The sequence below is a fragment of the Salvelinus namaycush genome, chromosome 23 (genome assembly GCF_016432855.1).
Source record: "Salvelinus namaycush isolate Seneca chromosome 23, SaNama_1.0, whole genome shotgun sequence".
Lineage (NCBI taxonomy): Eukaryota > Metazoa > Chordata > Actinopteri > Salmoniformes > Salmonidae > Salvelinus > Salvelinus namaycush.
This window is the reverse complement of record NC_052329.1, coordinates 2,253,747-2,272,053: the sequence shown is the minus strand read 5'-3', so window position 1 is coordinate 2,272,053 and position 18,307 is coordinate 2,253,747.

The following is an 18,307-nucleotide window of genomic DNA, read 5'->3' as shown; positions in this document are numbered from 1 at the left end:
TACTGCAGCCTTCTAACAGTAACTATGATCATACTGCAGCCTTCTAACAGTAACTATGTTCATACTGCAGCCATCTAACAGTAACTATGTTCATACTGCAGCCTGCTAACAGTAACTATGTTCATACTACAGCCTTCTAACTGTATGACCATACTGCAGCCTTCTAACTGTAACTATGTTCATACTGCAACCTTCTAACAGTAACTATGTTCATACTGCAGTCTTCTAACAGTAACTGTGTTCATACTGCAGTCTTCTAACAGTAACTATGTTCATACTACAGCCTACTAACAATAAATGTATGGTCATACTGAAGCCTTCTAACAGTAACTGTATGTTCATACTGCAGCCTTCTAACTGTATGTTCATACTGCAGCCTTCTAACAGTAAGTGTATGTTCATACTGCAGCCTTTTAACAGAAACTGTATGTTCATACTGCAGCCTTCATACTGCAGCCTTCTAACTGTATGTTCATACTGCAGCCTTCTAACAGTAACTATGTTCATACTGCAGCCTTCTAACTGTAACTATGTTCATACTGCAGCCTTCTAACAGTAACTATGTTCATACTGCAGCCTTCTAACTGTATGTTCATACTGCAGCCTTCTAACTGTAACTATGTTCATACTGCAGCCATCTAACTGTAACTATGTTCATACTGCAGCCATCTAACTGTAACTATGTTCATACTGCAGCCATCTAACAGTAGCTATGTTCATACTGCAGCCTTCTAACAGTAACTGTATGTTCATACTGCAGCCTTCTAACTGTAACTATGTTCATACTGCAGCCTTCTAACAGTAACTGTATGTTCATACTGCAGCCTTCTAACTGTAACTATGTTCATACTGCAGCCTTCTAACAGTAGCTGTATGTTCATACTGCAGCCTTCTAACTGTATGTTCATACTGCAGCCTTCTAACAGTAAGTGTATGTTCATACTGCAGCCTTCTAACAGTAGCTGTATGTTCATACTGCAGCCTTCTAACTGTATGTTCATACTGCAGCCTTCTAACTGTAACTATGTTCATACTGCAGCCATCTAACTGTAACTATGTTCATACTGCAGCCATCTAACAGTAGCTATGTTCATACTGCAGCCTTTAACTGTATGTTCATACTGCAGCCATCTAACAGTAGCTATGTTCATACTGCAGCCTTTAACTGTATGTTCATACTGCAGCCTTCTAACAGTAACTATGTTCATACTGCAGCCTTCTAACAGTAACTGTATGTTCATACTGCAGCCTTCTAACTGTAACTATGTTCATACTGCAGCCTTCTAACAGTAACTATGTGTTTATACCGTAGACTTTTAAATGTAACTTTATGTTCAAACCTCTCTGCTCAGGCTCTGTGTAACAAACTGTCCTGTTAATGCTTTAATTGGGGTGGGCCAACAGTAGGATGCATTTCAAATGGCACCCTATATCATGACACAAGGCAAGACCCAGATCCAGACACAGGAGGCAGATGGTTGGAGTCTTACCCTAATGGATTAATAAATATTTTAAGGCAAGAGAATGGTCGTGGACTGACAGAAGGGTCAAAACCAGTTCAGAGTCCAAAAAGGTCTGAAGGGCAGGCAGGATGATCAGGCAGGCGGGAAAGTAGTCCAGAGTCAGGCATGGGTCAAAACCGGGAAGACTATCAAAAAGAGAATAGCAAAAGGAGTACGGGAAAAACACACTGGTTGACTTGACTAACATACAAGACGAACTGGCACAGAGAGACAGGAAACACAGGGATAAATACACTGGTACAGAGAGACAGGAAACACAGGGATAAATACACTGGTACAGAGAGACAGGAAACACAGGGATAAATACACTGGTACAGAGAGACAGGAAACACAGGGATAAATACACTGGCACAGAGAGACAGGAAACACAGGGATAAATACACTGGCACAGAGAGACAGGAAACACAGGGATAAATACACTGGCACAGAGAGACAGGAAACACGGGGATAAATACACTGGTACAGAGAGACAGGAAACACGGGGATAAATACACTGGTACAGAGAGACAGGAAACACAGGGATAAATACACTGGCACAGAGAGACAGGAAACACAGGGATAAATACACTGGTACAGGGAGACAGGAAACACAGGGATAAATACACTGCCACAGAGAGACAGGAAACACAGGGATAAATACACTGGCACAGAGAGACAGGGAACACAGGGATAAATACACTGGCACAGAGAGACAGGAAACACAGGGATAAATACACTGGTACAGAGAGACAGGAAACACAGGGATAAATACACTGGCACAGAGAGACAGGAAACACAGGGATAAATACACTGGCACAGAGAGACAGGAAACACAGGGATAAATACACTGGTACAGAGAGACAGGAAACACAGGGATAAATACACTGGGGAAAATCAGCGACACCTGGAGGGGGTGGAGCCAATAACGAGGACAGGTGAGACAGATCAGGGCGTGACACCCTCTTCCCTATAGTGAACTACTTTTGACAAATAGGGTGCCATTTGGGACACAGGCTAAGTCTGCCAGTCCAGAGGACTTTGTACTGCAGATGGACAGAGCTGGTGATCAGAAACTGAATCAGGACTCCCCACAGTATTGGAAGGTTATGGATTCACATTCACTACTATCACTATGTGTATGAACGATAGTCTCTTGTCCTCTCCACCTACCCTCCCCTCCTTTCCCCTCCCCTCCTCCTTTTTCCTTTCTCCTCTCCTCTCCTCTCCCCTCTACTCCTCTCAACTCCTCTCCCCTCTTCTCTCCTTTCCTCTCGTCTCTCTCCTCTTCTCTCCCCTCCACTCCTCTCCCCTCGTCTCCTCTCCCCTCGTCTCCTCTCCCCTCGTCTCCTCTCCCCTCCTCTCTATTCTCCCCTCCTCTCTATTCTCCCCTCCTCTCTATTCTCCCCTCCTCTCTATTCTCCCCTCCTCTCTATTCTCCCCTCCTCTCTATTCTCCCCTCCTCTCTATTCTCCCCTCTCCTCCTATTTTCTCTTCTCTTCTCATTTTGTTCTCACACCAAACATGCTTGAAAGAAAATGTTAAAACCCCAGGAGTTCTGGACCCACTGGAAAGCTGTGATTGGTCAAGGACCTCCGTGATGAGTATATCAATCATCAATCCCCATTATATAGGGTACGTACGTCACAATGAGTATATCAAACACCAATCCCCATTATATAGGGTACGTACGTCACAATGAGTATATCAAACACCAATCCCCATTATATAGGGTATGTACGTCACAATGAGTATATCAAACACCAATCCCCATTTATATAGGGTATGTACGTCACAATGAGTATATCAATCCCCATTATATAGGGTATGTACGTCACAATGAGTATATCAATCCCCATTATATAGGGTATGTACGTCACAATGAGTATATCAAACACCAATCCCCATTATATAGGGTACGTACGTCACAATGAGTATATCAATCCCCATTATATAGGGTACGTACGGCACAATGAGTATATCCAACATCAATCCCCATTATATAGGGTACGTACGTCACAATGAGTATATCAAACATCAATCCCCATTATATAGGGTACGTACGTCACAATGAGTATATCAATCCCCATTATATAGGGTACGTACGTCACAATGAGTATATCAATCCCTATTATACAGGGTACGTACGTCACAATGAGTATATCAATCCCTATTATACAGGGTACGTACGTCACAATGAGTATATCAAACATCAATCCCCATTATATAGGGTACGTACGTCACAATGAGTATATCAAACATCAATCCCCATTATATAGGGTACGTACGTCACAATGAGTATATCAAACATCAATCCCCATTATATAGGGTACGTACGTCACAATGAGTATATCAATCATCAATCCCCATTATATAGGGTACGTACGTCACAATGAGTATATCAATCATCAATCCCCATTATATAGGGTACGTACGTCACAACAAAAGCAGTAGGAACATACGTTGAATTATTTACTGCACTTTGGGAAGGGTACTTAAAGACAGGCCAACTAGATGTACCATCTCTCTGAGATAATTGCATTTAGAAATGACATAATTGACATAATTGTGTTTGAGGTAGCGAGGTAAGACTACTGCTTCCGTATGGAGGAAGACAGCTGGACGGATGGTGGTTAGGCCAGGATGGATGGTTCTACCTCCCACTCAGAATACATTGGCGTTCAACACCCAGGACTTCACTGGTCTGATCCAGTCTGTTTGTGCAACTGCTCTCTGTGTTTGTTCATTGTCATGCGGAACAGGATGGAGAGTTCCGTTCGAGAACTGTAATATCCTATGTTTGTTTTTTTAATGTGGGTCTTATCTCATTTCTACCCGTAGGAAAAGCTCTCCCTCACCCTCCATTTGACAAATCTGACCATAACTCTATCCTCCTGATTCCTGCTCACAAGCAAAAACTCAAACAGGAAGTACCAGTGACACATTCGATACAGAAGGAGTCCAATGAAGCGGATGCTAAGCTACAGGACTGCATCGCTAGCACAGACTGGAATATGTTCCAGGATTCATCCGATGGCATTGGAGTATACCACCTCAGTCAACGGCTTCATTAATGATTGCATCACCGACGTTGACTCCACAGTGACCGTACGTACATATCCCAACCAGAAGCCATGGATCACAGGCAACATCCGGACTGAGCTAAAGGGTAGAGCTGCCGCTTTCAAGGAGTGGGAAACTAATCCAGACACTTACAAGAAATCTCGCTACGACCAACAACGAGCCATCAAACAGTCAAAATGTCAATACAGGACTAAGATTGACTCCTACTACGCCGGCGTTGATGCTCATCGGATGTGGCAAGGCTTGCAAACTATCACGGATTACATAGGGAAACCTAGCCATGAGCTGCACAGTAATACGAGCCTACCAGACGAGCTAAATACCTTCTATGCTCACTTCGAGGCAAGCAACACTGAACCATGCATGAGAGCACCAGTTGTTCCGGACAACTGTGTGATCTCGCTCTCCGTAGCCGATGTGAGTAAGACCTTAAAACAGCTTAAAATTCACAAGGCCGCGGGGCAAAACGGATAACCAGGACATGTGTTCAGAAGATGCGCTGACCAGCTGGCAAGTGTATTCTCTGACATTTTCGACCTCTCCCTGACCCAGTCTGTAATACCTACATGTTTCAAGCAGATGACCATAGTCCCTATGCCCAAGAATGCCAAGGTAACTTGTCTAAATGACTATCGCCCCGTAGCACGCACATCTGTAGCCATGAAATACTTTGACTGTCTGGATCCTCAACTTCCTGATGAGGTGGTAAGGGTAGGCAACAACACATCTGCCACGGTGATCCTCCACACAGGAGCCCCTCAGGGGTGTGTTCTTAGTCCCCTCCTGCATTATTAAGTTTGCTGACGACACAACAGTGGTTAGCCTGGCCGAATACGCCCTCATCCACACCGACAGGGCTGTAGCAGAGTGGGTCTTGAGCTCCAAGTTCCTCCACATCACTAAGGAATTATCATGTTCCCGACACACCAACACAGTCATGAAGAAGGCATGACAAATACCTCTTCCGCCTCAGGAGGCTGGAAAGATTTGGCATGGGTCCTCAGACCCATAAAACGTTCTAAAGCTGCACCATTCAAAGCATCTTGACTGGCTGCATCACCGCCTGGTACGGCCACTGCTTGGCATCCGACCGCAAGAGGCTACAGAGGGTAGTGCGAACAACACAGTACATCACTGGGGCCGAGCTTCCTGCCATCCAGGACCTCTATACCAGGCGGTGTCAGAGGAAGGCCCTAAACATTTTCAAAGATTCCAGCCACCCAAGTCATAGACTGTTCTCTCTGCTACCACACAGAAAGCGGTACCGATACATCAAGTCTGGAACCCACAGGACCCTGAACAGCTTCTACCCCCAAGCCATAAGACTGATACATAGTTAGTCCAGGTAGCTATTGGTTAACTATTTAACTACCAGCATTAACCCTTTATGTACTAACTCTTGTGACTCATCAGATACGTTGCTGCTGAAGTTGTTATTATCTATCCTGTTGCATAGTCACTTTATCCCTCCCTATATGTACTGTATATATCTACCTCGTACCCATCGACTCGGTACTGGTACCCCCTGTTGCATAGTCACTTTATCCCTCCCTATATGTACTGTATATATCTACCTCGTACCCATCGACTCGGTACTGGTACCCCTTGTTGCATAGTCACTTTATCCCTCCCTATATGTACTGTATATATCTACCTCGTACCCATCGACTCGGTACTGGTACCCCTTGTTGCATAGTCACTTTATCCCTCCCTATATGTACTGTATATATCTACCTCGTACCCATCGACTCGGTACTGGTACCCCCTGTTGCATAGTCACTTCATCCCTACCTATATGTACATATCTAAATCAATTACCTCGTACCCATCGACTCGGTACTGGTACCCCCTGTTGCATAGTCACTTCATCCCTACCTATAGGTACATATCTAAATCAATTACCTCGTACCCATCGACTCGGTACTGGTACCCCTTGTTGCATAGTCACTTTATCCCTCCCTATATGTACTGTATATATCTACCTCGTACCCATCGACTCGGTACTGGTACCCCTTGTTGCATAGTCACTTTATCCCTACCTATATGTACTGTATATATCTACCTCGTACCCATCGACTCGGTACTGGTACCCCTTGTTGCATAGTCACTTTATCCCTACCTATATGTACTGTATATATCTACCTCGTACCCATCGACTCGGTACTGGTACCCCTTGTTGCATAGTCACTTTATCCCTCCCTATATGTACTGTATATATCTACCTCGTACCCATCGACTCGGTACTGGTACCCCCTGTTGCATAGTCACTTCATCCCTACCTATATGTACATATCTAAATCAATTACCTCGTACCCATCGACTCGGTACTGGTACCCCTTGTTGCATAGTCACTTTATCCCTCCCTATATGTACATATCTAAATCAATTACCTCGTACCCATCGACTCGGTACTGGTACCCCCTGTTGCATAGTCACTTCATCCCTACCTATATGTACATATCTAAATCAATTACCTCGTACCCATCGACTCGGTACTGGTACCCCCTGTTGCATAGTCACTTCATCCCTACCTATATGTACTGTATATATCTACCTCGTACCCATCGACTCGGTACTGGTACCCCCTGTTGCATAGTCACTTCATCCCTACCTATATGTACATATCTAAATCAATTACCTCGTACCCATCGACTCGGTACTGGTACCCCCTGTTGCATAGTCACTTTATCCCTCCCTATATGTACATATCTAAATCAATTACCTCGTACCCATCGACTCGGTACTGGTACCCCCTGTTGCATAGTCACTTCATCCCTACCTATATGTACATATCTAAATCAATTACCTCGTACCCATCGACTCGGTACTGGTACCCCCTGTTGCATAGTCACTTCATCCCTACCTATATGTACTGTATATATCTACCTCGTACCCATCGACTCGGTACTGGTACCCCCTGTTGCATAGTCACTTCATCCCTACCTATATGTACATATCTAAATCAATTACCTCGTACCCATCGACTCGGTACTGGTACCCCCTGTTGCATAGTCACTTCATCCCTACCTATATGTACATATCTAAATCAATTACCTCGTACCCATCGACTCGGTACTGGTACCCCCTGTTGCATAGTCACTTCATCCCTACCTATATGTACATATCTAAATCAATTACCTCGTCCCCATCGACTCGTTACTGGTACCCCTTGTTGCATAGTCACTTCATCCCTACCTATATGTACATATCTAAATCAATTACCTCGTACCCATCGACTCGGTACTGGTACCCCCTGTTGCATAGTCACTTTATCCCTCCCTATATGTACTGTATATATCTACCTCGTACCCATCGACTCGGTACTGGTACCCCTTGTTGCATAGTCACTTTATCCCTCCCTATATGTACTGTATATATCTACCTCGTACCCATCGACTCGGTACTGGTACCCCTTGTTGCATAGTCACTTTATCCCTACCTATATGTACTGTATATATCTACCTCGTACCCATCGACTCGGTACTGGTACCCCTTGTTGCATAGTCACTTCATCCCTACCTATATGTACATATCTAAATCAATTACCTCGTACCCATCGACTCGGTACTGGTACCCCCTGTTGCATAGTCACTTTATCCCTCCCTATATGTACTGTATATATCTACCTCGTACCCATCGACTCGGTACTGGTACCCCTTGTTGCATAGTCACTTTATCCCTCCCTATATGTATATATCTACCTCAACTACCTCGTAGCCATGCACATCGACTCGGGACGGGTATCCTGTGTATATAGCATTGGGAATGTATTCCTTATGTTATTATAGTGGTTATTTCTATATTTTTCTCTCTGCATTGTTGGGAAGAGCCCAACAAATAAGCATTTCACTGTTAGTCGACACCTGCTGTTTACGAAGCATTCGACAAATACAACTTGTCAATGATAAAGAAAAGTTGGCTATTCAGTGGGTTGGGGACGGGATAGGACTTGAAATGTGTAGGCAACAACAATATCACACCGCTAACATTGTATAGGACCAGGCTAAAATACAAGGTTGATATCTGATATTGTAACTGAGTATATATATCTCACACACGCACACACACACACACACACACACAGAGAGACAGAGAGAGACAGGTGTGGGCAGTCAGTGATTTCATAATGACAGACACAGTCTGGTGGTTGAGAGAGGGGACCCTATTGCCTACATTGCGCACTAAGTTTGACCAGAGCCCTATGGAACCTATTCAAACGAAGTGCACTATATAGAAAAGAGGCTGTCATTTGGGACGTACCCAGAGTCTGGGGGTGGAGCAGAGAGAGGGCCCTAATTGGGCAGGTCAGATACCAGACCAGACATGATTTTAAAAAGCCAGAGAGAAGAGAGACACTACCTATATAAGAATGATCAAAGTGCAGCGGATGGTGGAAGAACCCATCTCAATTTAAAGCTGCTCACTGATATAGCCTGGTCCTGTACTGTCTAATCCCTGTATTACTGATATAGCCTGGCCCTGTACTGTCTAGTCCCTGTATCACTGATATAGCCTGGCCCTGTACTGTCTAGTCCCTGTATCACTGATATAGCCTGGCCTTGTACTGTCTAGTCCCTGTATCACTGATATAGCCTGGCCCTGTACTGTCTAGTCCCTGTATCACTGATATAGCATGGCCCTGTACTGTCTAGTCCCTGTATCACTGATATAGCCTGGCCCTGTACTGTCTAGTCCCTGTATCACTGATATAGCCTGGCCCTGTACTGTCTAGTCCCTGTATTACTGATATAGCCTGGCCCTGTACTATCTAGTCCCTGTATCACTGATATAGCCTGGCCCTGTACTGTCTAGTCCCTGTATCACTGATATAGCCTGGCCCTGTACTGTCTAGTCCCTGTATCACTGATATAGCCTGGCCCTGTACTGTCTAGTTCCTGTATCACTGATATAGCCTGGCCCTGTACTGTCTAGTCCCTGTATCACTGATATAGCCTGGCCCTGTACTGTCTAGTCCCTGTATCACTGATATAGCCTGGCCCTGTACTGTCTAGTCCCTGTATCACTGGTAAAGCCTAAGCCCTGTACTGTCTAGTCCCTGTATCACTGATATAGCCTGGCCCTGTACTGTCTAGTCCCTATATCACTGATATAGCCTGGCCCTGTACTGTCTAGTCCCTGTATCACTGATATAGCCTGGCCCTGTACTGTCTAGTCCCTGTATTACTGATATAGCCTGGCCCTGTACTGTCTAGTCCCTGTATTACTGATATAGCCTGGCCCTGTACTGTCTAGTCCCTGTATCACTGATATAGCCTGGCCCTGTACTGTCTAGTCCCTGTATCACTGATATAGCCTGGCCCTGTACTGTCTAGTCCCTATGTCACTGATATAGCCTGGCCCTGTACTGTCTAGTCCCTGTGTCACTGATATAGCCTGGCCCTGTACTGTCTAGTCCCTGTATTACTGATATAGCCTGGCCATGTACTGTATAGTCCCTGTATCACTGATATAGCCTGGCCCTGTACTGTCTAGTCCCTGTATCACTGATATAGCCTGGCCCTGTACTGTCTAGTCCCTGTATCACTGATATAGCCTGGCCCTGTACTGTCTAGTCCCTGTATCACTGAAATAGCCTGGCCCTGTACTGTCTAGTCCCTGTATCACTGATATAGCCTGGCCCTGTACTGTCTAGTCCCTGTATCACTGATATAGCCTGGCCCTGTACTGTCTAGTCCCTGTATCACTGATATAGCCTGGCCCTGTACTGTCTAGTCCCTGTATCACTGATATAGCCTGGCCCTGTACTGTCTAGTCCCTGTATCACTGATATAGCCTGGCCCTATACTGCCTAGTCCCTATATCACTGATATAGCCTGGCCCTGTACTGTCTAGCCCCTGTATCACTGATATAGCCTGGCCCTGTACTGTCTAGTCCCTGTATCACTGATATAGCCTGGTCCTGTACTGTCTAGTCCCTGTATCACTGATATAGCCTGGCCCTGTACTGTCTAGTCCCTGTATCACTGATATAGCCTGGCCCTGTACTGTCTAGTCCCTGTATCACTGATATAGCCTGGCCCTGTACTGTCTAGTCCCTGTATCACTGATATAGCCTGGCCCTGTACTGTCTAGTCCCTTTATCACTGATATAGCCTGGCCCTGTACTGTCTAGTCCCTGTGTTACTGATATAGCCTGGCCCCGTACTGTCTAGTCCCTGTATCACTGATATAGCCTGGCCCCTTACTGTCTATTCCCTGTATCACTGATATAGCCTGGCCCCGTACTGTCTAGTCCCTATATCACTGATATAGCCTGGCCCTGTACTGTCTAGTCCCTGTGTCACTGATATAGCCTGGCCCTGTACTGTCTAGTCCCTGTATCACTGATATAGCCTGGCCCTGTACTGTCTAGTCCCTGTATCACTGATATAGCCTTGCCCTGTACTGTCTAGTCCATGTATCACTGATATAGCCTGGCCCTGTACTGTCTAGTCCCTGTATCACTGATATAGCCTGGCCCTGTACTGTCTAGTCCCTGTATCACTGATATAGCCTGGCCCTGTACCTTCTAGTCCCTGTATCACTGATATAGCCTGGCCCTGTACTGTCTAGTCCAAGTATCACTGATATAGCCTGGCCCTGTACTGTCTAGTCCCTGTGTCACTGATATAGCCTGGCCCTGTACTGTCTAGTCCCTGTATCACTGATATAGCCTGGCCCTGTACTGTCTAGTCCCTGTATCACTGATATAGCCTGGCCCTGTACTGTCTAGTCCCTATATCACTGATATAGCCTGGCCCTGTACTGTCTAGTCCCTGTATCACTGATATAGCCTGGCCCTGTACTGTCGAGTCCCTGTGTCACTGATATAGCCTGGCCCTGTACTGTCTAGTCCCTGTATCACTGATATAGCCTGGCCCTGTACTGTCTAGTCCCTGTATCACTGATATATATTCTGGCCCTGTACTGTCTAGTCCCTGTATCACTGATATATATTCTGGCCCTGTACTGTCTAGTCCCTGTATCACTGATATAGCCTGGCCCTGTACTGTCTAGTCCCTGTATCACTGATATAGCCTGGCCCTGTACTGCCTAGTCCCTGTATCACTGATATAGCCTGGCCCTGTACTGTCTAGTCCCTATATCACTGATATAGCCTGGCCCTGTACTGTCTAGTCCCTGTGTCACTGATATAGCCTGTCCCTGTACTGTCTAGTCCCTGTGTCACTGATATAGCCTGTCCCTGTACTGTCTAGTCCCTGTATCACTTATATAGCCTGGCCCTGTACTGTCTAGTCCCTGTATCACTGATATAGCCTGGCCCTGTACTGTCTAGTCCCTGTATCACTGATATATATTCTGGCCCTGTACTGTCTAGTCCCTGTATCACTGATATATATTCTGGCCCTGTACTGTCTAGTCCCTGTATCACTGATATAGCCTGGCCCTGTACTGTCTAGTCCCTGTATCACTGATATAGCCTGGCCCTGTACTGCCTAGTCCCTGTATCACTGATATAGCCTGGCCCTGTACTGTCTAGTCCCTATATCACTGATATAGCCTGGCCCTGTACTGTCTAGTCCCTGTGTCACTGATATAGCCTGTCCCTGTACTGTCTAGTCCCTGTGTCACTGATATAGCCTGTCCCTGTACTGTCTAGTCCCTGTATCACTTATATAGCCTGGCCCTGTACTGTCTAGTCCCTGTATCACTGATATAGCCTGGCCCCTTACTGTCTAGTCCCTGTATCACTGATATAGCCTGGCCCTGTACTGTCTAGTCCCTATATCACTGATATAGCCTGGCCCTGTACTGTCTAGTCCCTATATCACTGATATAGCCTGGCCCTATACTGTCTAGTCCCTGTATCACTGATATAGCCTGGCCCTGTACTGTCTAGTCCCTGTATCACTGATATAGCCTGGCCCTGTACTGTCTAGTCCCTGTATCACTGATATAGCCTGGCCCTGTACTGTCTAGTCCCTGTATTACTGATATAGCCTTGCCATGTACTGTATAGTCCCTGTACTTATAGCCTGGCCCTGTACTGTCTAGTCCCTGTATCACTGATATAGTCCCTGTATCACTGATATAGCCTGGCCCTGTACTGTCTAGTCCCTGTATCACTGATATAGCCTGGCCCTGTACTGTCTAGTCCCTGTATCACTGATATAGCCTGGCCCTGTACTGTCTAGTCCCTGTATCACTGATATAGCCTGGCCCTGTAGTGTCTAGTCCCTGTATCACTGATATAGCCTGGCCCTGTAGTGTCTAGTCCCTGTATCACTGATATAGCCTGGCCCTGTACTGTCTAGTCCCTATATCACTGATATAGCCTGGCCCTGTATTGTCTAGTCCCTGTATCACTGATATAGCCTGGCCCTGTACTGTCTAGTCCCTATATCACTGATATAGCCTGGCCCTGTACTGTCTAGTCCCTGTATCACTGATATAGCCTGGCCCTGTACTGTCTAGTCCCTGTATCACTGATATAGCCTGGCCCTGTACTGTCTAGTCCCTGTATCACTGATATAGCCTGGCCCTGTACTGTCTAGTCCCTATATCACTGATATAGCCTGGCCCTGTACTGTCTAGTCCCTGTATCACTGATATAGCCTGGCCCTGTACTGTCTAGTCCCTGTATCACTGATATAGCCTGGCCCTGTACTGTCTAGTCCCTGTATCACTGATATAGCCTGGCCCTGTACTGTCTAGTCCCTGTATCACTGATATAACCTGGCCCTGTACTGTCTAGTCCCTGTATCACTGGTAAAGCCTAAGCCCTGTACTGTCTAGTCCCTGTATCACTGATATAGCCTGGCCCTGTACTGTCTAGTCCCTGTATCACTGATATAGCCTGGCCCTGTACTGTCTAGTCCCTGTATCACTGGTAAAGCCTAAGCCCTGTACTGTCTAGTCCCTGTATCACTGATATAGCCTGGCCCTGTACTGTCTAGTCCTTATATCACTGATATAGCCTGGCCCTGTACTGTCTAGTCCCTGTATTACTGATATAGCCTGGCCCTGTACTGTCTAGTCCCTATATCACTGATATAGCCTGGCCCTGTACTGTCTAGTCCCTGTATCACTGATATAGCCTGGCCCTGTACTGTCTAGTCCCTGTATCACTGGTAAAGCCTAAGCCCTGTACTGTCTAGTCCCTGTATCACTGATATAGCCTGGCCCTGTACTCTCTAGTCCCTATATCACTGATATAGCCTGGCCCTGTACTGTCTAGTCCCTATATCACTGATATAGCCTGGCCCTGTACTGTCTAGTCCCTATATCACTGATATAGCCTGGCCCTGTACTGTCTAGTCCCTGTATCACTGATATATATTCTGGCCCTGTACTGTCTAGTCCCTGTATCACTGATATAGCCTGGCCCTGTACTGTCTAGTCCCTGTATCACTGATATAGCCTGGCCCTGTAATGTCTAGTCCCTGTATCACTGATATAGCCTGGCCCTGTACTGTCTAGTCCCTGTATCACTGATATAGCCTGGCCCTGTATTGTCTAGTCCCTGTATCACTGATATAGCCTGGCCCTGTACTGTCTAGTCCCTATATCACTGATATAGCCTGGCCCTGTACTGTCTATTCCCTGTGTCACTGATATAGCCTGTCCCTGTACTGTCTAGTCCCTGTATCACTTATATAGCCTGGCCCTGTACTGTCTAGTCCCTGTATCACTGATATAGCCTGGCCCTGTACTGTCTAGTCCCTGTATCACTGATATAGCCTGGCCCTGTACTGTCTAGTCCCTATATCACTGATATAGCCTGGCCCTGTACTATCTAGTCCCTATATCACTGATATAGCCTGGCCCTGTACTGTCTAGTCCCTGTATCACTGATATAGCCTGGCCCTGTACTGTCTAGTCCCTGTATCACTGATATAGCCTGGCCCTGTACTGTCTAGTCCCTGTATCACTGATATAGCCTGGCCCTGTACTGTCTAGTCCCTGTATCACTGATATAGCCTGGCCCTGTACTGTCTAGTCCCTGTATTACTGATATAGCCTGGCCATGTACTGTATAGTCCCTGTATCACTTATATAGCCTGGCCCTGTACTGTCTAGTCCCTGTATCACTGATATAGCCTGGCCCTGTACTGTCTAGTCCCTGTATCACTGATATAGCCTGGCCCTGTACTGTCTAGTCCCTGTATCACTGATATAGCCTGGCCCTGTAGTGTCTAGTCCCTGTATCACTGATATAGCCTGGCCCTGTAGTGTCTAGTCCCTGTATCACTGATATAGCCTGGCCCTGTAGTGTCTAGTCCCTGTATCACTGATATAGCCTGGCCCTGTACTGTCTAGTCCCTGTATCACTGATATAGCCTGGCCCTGTACTGTCTAGTCCCTATATCACTGATATAGCCTGGCCCTGTACTGTCTAGTCCCTGTATCACTGATATAGCCTGGCCCTGTACTGTCTAGTCCCTGTATCACTGATATAGCCTGGCCCTGTACTGTCTAGTCCCTGTATCACTGATATAGCCTGGCCCTGTACTGTCTAGTCCCTATATCACTGATATAGCCTGGCCCTGTACTGTCTAGTCCCTGTATCACTGATATAGCCTGGCCCTGTACTGTCTAGTCCCTGTATCACTGATATAGCCTGGCCCTGTACTGTCTAGTCCCTGTATCACTGATATAGCCTGGCCCTGTACTGTCTAGTCCCTGTATCACTGATATAGCCTGGCCCTGTACTGTCTAGTCCCTGTATCACTGATATAGCATGGCCCTGTACTGTCTAGTCCCTGTATCACTGATATAACCTGGCCCTGTACTGTCTAGTCCCTGTATCACTGGTAAAGCCTAAGCCCTGTACTGTCTAGTCCCTGTATCACTGATATAGCCTGGCCCTGTACTGTCTAGTCCCTGTATCACTGATATAGCCTGGCCCTGTACTGTCTAGTCCCTGTATCACTGGTAAAGCCTAAGCCCTGTACTGTCTAGTCCCTGTATCACTGATATAGCCTGGCCCTGTACTGTCTAGTCCCTATATCACTGATATAGCCTGGCCCTGTACTGTCTAGTCCCTATATCACTGATATAGCCTGGCCCTGTACTGTCTAGTCCCTGTATTACTGATATAGCCTGGCCCTGTACTGTCTAGTCCCTGTATCACTGATATAGCCTGGCCCTGTACTGTCTAGTCCCTATATCACTGATATAGCCTGGCCCTGTACTGTCTAGTCCCTATATCACTGATATAGCCTGGCCCTGTACTGTCTAGTCCCTGTATCACTTAATTCTTATCTTTTCTTTTATTGGAATTTTGGGCTGATTTCTCCTTATGAGCAGCCGGTCACACACCATTTGTTCATCATGTGTCATAATTATGGATTTAAGTTTTTCCTGATCAAGTGACCTGGCCAGGAATTAGTTTAGGACTCAAATCAGAAGCCCAGTCCATTAGACCTGACCAGGATTAACTCAGGACTCTAATAGGGGATTGGTCAAGTCTGACTGCTCCCTGATCTGTGTCTGCTCCCAGACCCTAGCCTGCTTCCAGACCCTAGCCTGCTCCCAGACCCTAGCCTGCTCCCTGATCTATACCTGCTCCCAGACCCTAGCCTGCTCCCTGACCTGTACCTGGTATCAAACCCTAGCCTGCTCCCTGATCTGTACCTGGTCCCAGACCCTAGCCTGCTCCCTGATCCTAGCCTGCTCTCTGATCTGTACCTGGTCCCAGACCCTAGCCTGCTCCCTGATATGAGCCTGCTCCCAGACCCTAGCCTGCTCCCTGATATGAGCCTGCTCCCAGACCCTAGCCTGCTCCCTGATCTGAGCCTGCTCCCAGACCCTAGCCTGCTCCCAGACCCTAGCCTGCTCCCTGATCTGTACCTGCTCCCAGACCCTAGCCTGCTCCGAGATCCTAGCCTGCTCCCTGATCTGTACCTGCTCCCAGACCCTAGCCTGCTCCCTGATCTGAGCCTGCTTCCAGACCCTAGCCTGCTCCCTGATCTGAGCCTGCTCCCAGACCCTAGCCTGCTCCCAGACCGTAGCCTGCTCCCTGATCTGTACCTGCTCCCAGACCCTAGCCTGCTCCCAGACCCTAGCCTGCCCCCAGACCCTAGCCTGCTCCCAGACCCTAGCCTGCTCCCTGATCTGTACCTGCTCCCAGACCCTAGCCTGCTCCCTGATCTGTACCTGCTCCCTGATCTGTACCTGCTCCCAGACCCTAGCCTGCTCCCAAACCCTAGCCTGCTCCCAGACCCTAGCCTGCTCCCTGATCTGTACCTGCTCCAAGACCCTAGCCTGCTCCCTGATCTGTACCTGCTCCCTGATCTGTACCTGCTCCCAGACCCTAGCCTGCTCCCAGACCCTAGCCTGCTCCCTGATCTGTACCTGCTCCCAGACCCTATCCTGCTCCCTGATCTGTACCTGCTCCCAGACCCTAGCCTGCTTCCTGATCTGTACCTGCTCCCTGATCTGTACCTGCTCCCAGACCCTAGCCTGCTCCCTGATCTGTACCTGCTCCCAGACCCTAGCCTGCTCTCTGATCTGAGCTGCTCCCAGACCCTAGCCTGCTCCCTGATCTGTACCTGCTCCCTGACCCTATCCTGCTCCCTGATCTGTACCTGCTCCCAGAACCTAGCCTGCTCCCTGATCTGTACCTGCTCCCAGACCCTAGCCTGCTCCCTGATCTGTACCTGCTCCCTGATCTGTACCTGCTCCCAGACCCTAGCCTGCTCCCAGACCCTACCCTGCTCCCTGATCTGTACCTGCTCCCAGACCCTAGCCTGCTCTCTGATCTGAGCCTGCTCCCAGACCCTAGCCTGCTCCCTGATCTGTACCTGCTACTAGACCCTAGCCTGCTCCCTGATCTGTACCTGCTCCCAGACCCTAGCCTGCTCCCTGATCTGTACCTGCTCCCAGACCCTAGCCTGCTCTCTGATCTGAGCTGCTCCCAGACCCTAGCCTGCTCCCTGATCTGTACCTGCTCCCAGACCCTATCCTGCTCCCTGATCTGTACCTGCTCCCAGAACCTAGCCTGCTCCCTGATCTGTACCTGCTCCCAGACCCTAGCCTGCTCCCTGATCTGTACCTGCTCCCTGATCTGTACCTGCTCCCAGACCCTAGCCTGCTCCCAGACCCTACCCTGCTCCCTGATCTGTACCTGCTCCCAGACCCTAGCCTGCTCTCTGATCTGAGCCTGCTCCCAGACCCTAGCCTGCTCCCTGATCTGTACCTGCTCCCAGACCCTAGCCTGCTCCCTGATCTGTACCTGCTCCCAGACCCTAGCCTGCTCCCTGATCTGTACCTGCTCCCAGACCCTAGCCTGCTCCCTGATCTGTACCTGCTCCCAGACCCTAGCCTGCTCCCTGATCTGTACCTGCTACCAGACCCTAGCCTGCTCCCTGATCTGTACCTGCTACCAGACCCTAGCCTGCTCCCTGATCTAAAGCCTGGTCCCAGACCCTAGCCTGCTCCCAGACCCTAGCCTGCTCCATGATCTGTACCTGCTACCAGACCCTAGTCTGCTCCCAGACCCTAGCCTGCTCCCTGATCTGTACCTGCTACCAGACCCTAGCCTGCTCCCTGATCTGTACCTGCTACCAGACCCTAGCCTGCTCCCTGATCTGAGCCTGGTCCCAGACCCTAGCCTGCTCCCTGATCTGAGCCTGGTCCCAGACCCTAGCCTGCTCCCAGACCCTAGCCTGCTCCCTGATCTGTACCTGCTACCAGACCCTAGTCTGCTCCCAGACCCTAGCCTGCTCCCTGATCTGTACCTGCTACCAGACCCTAGCCTG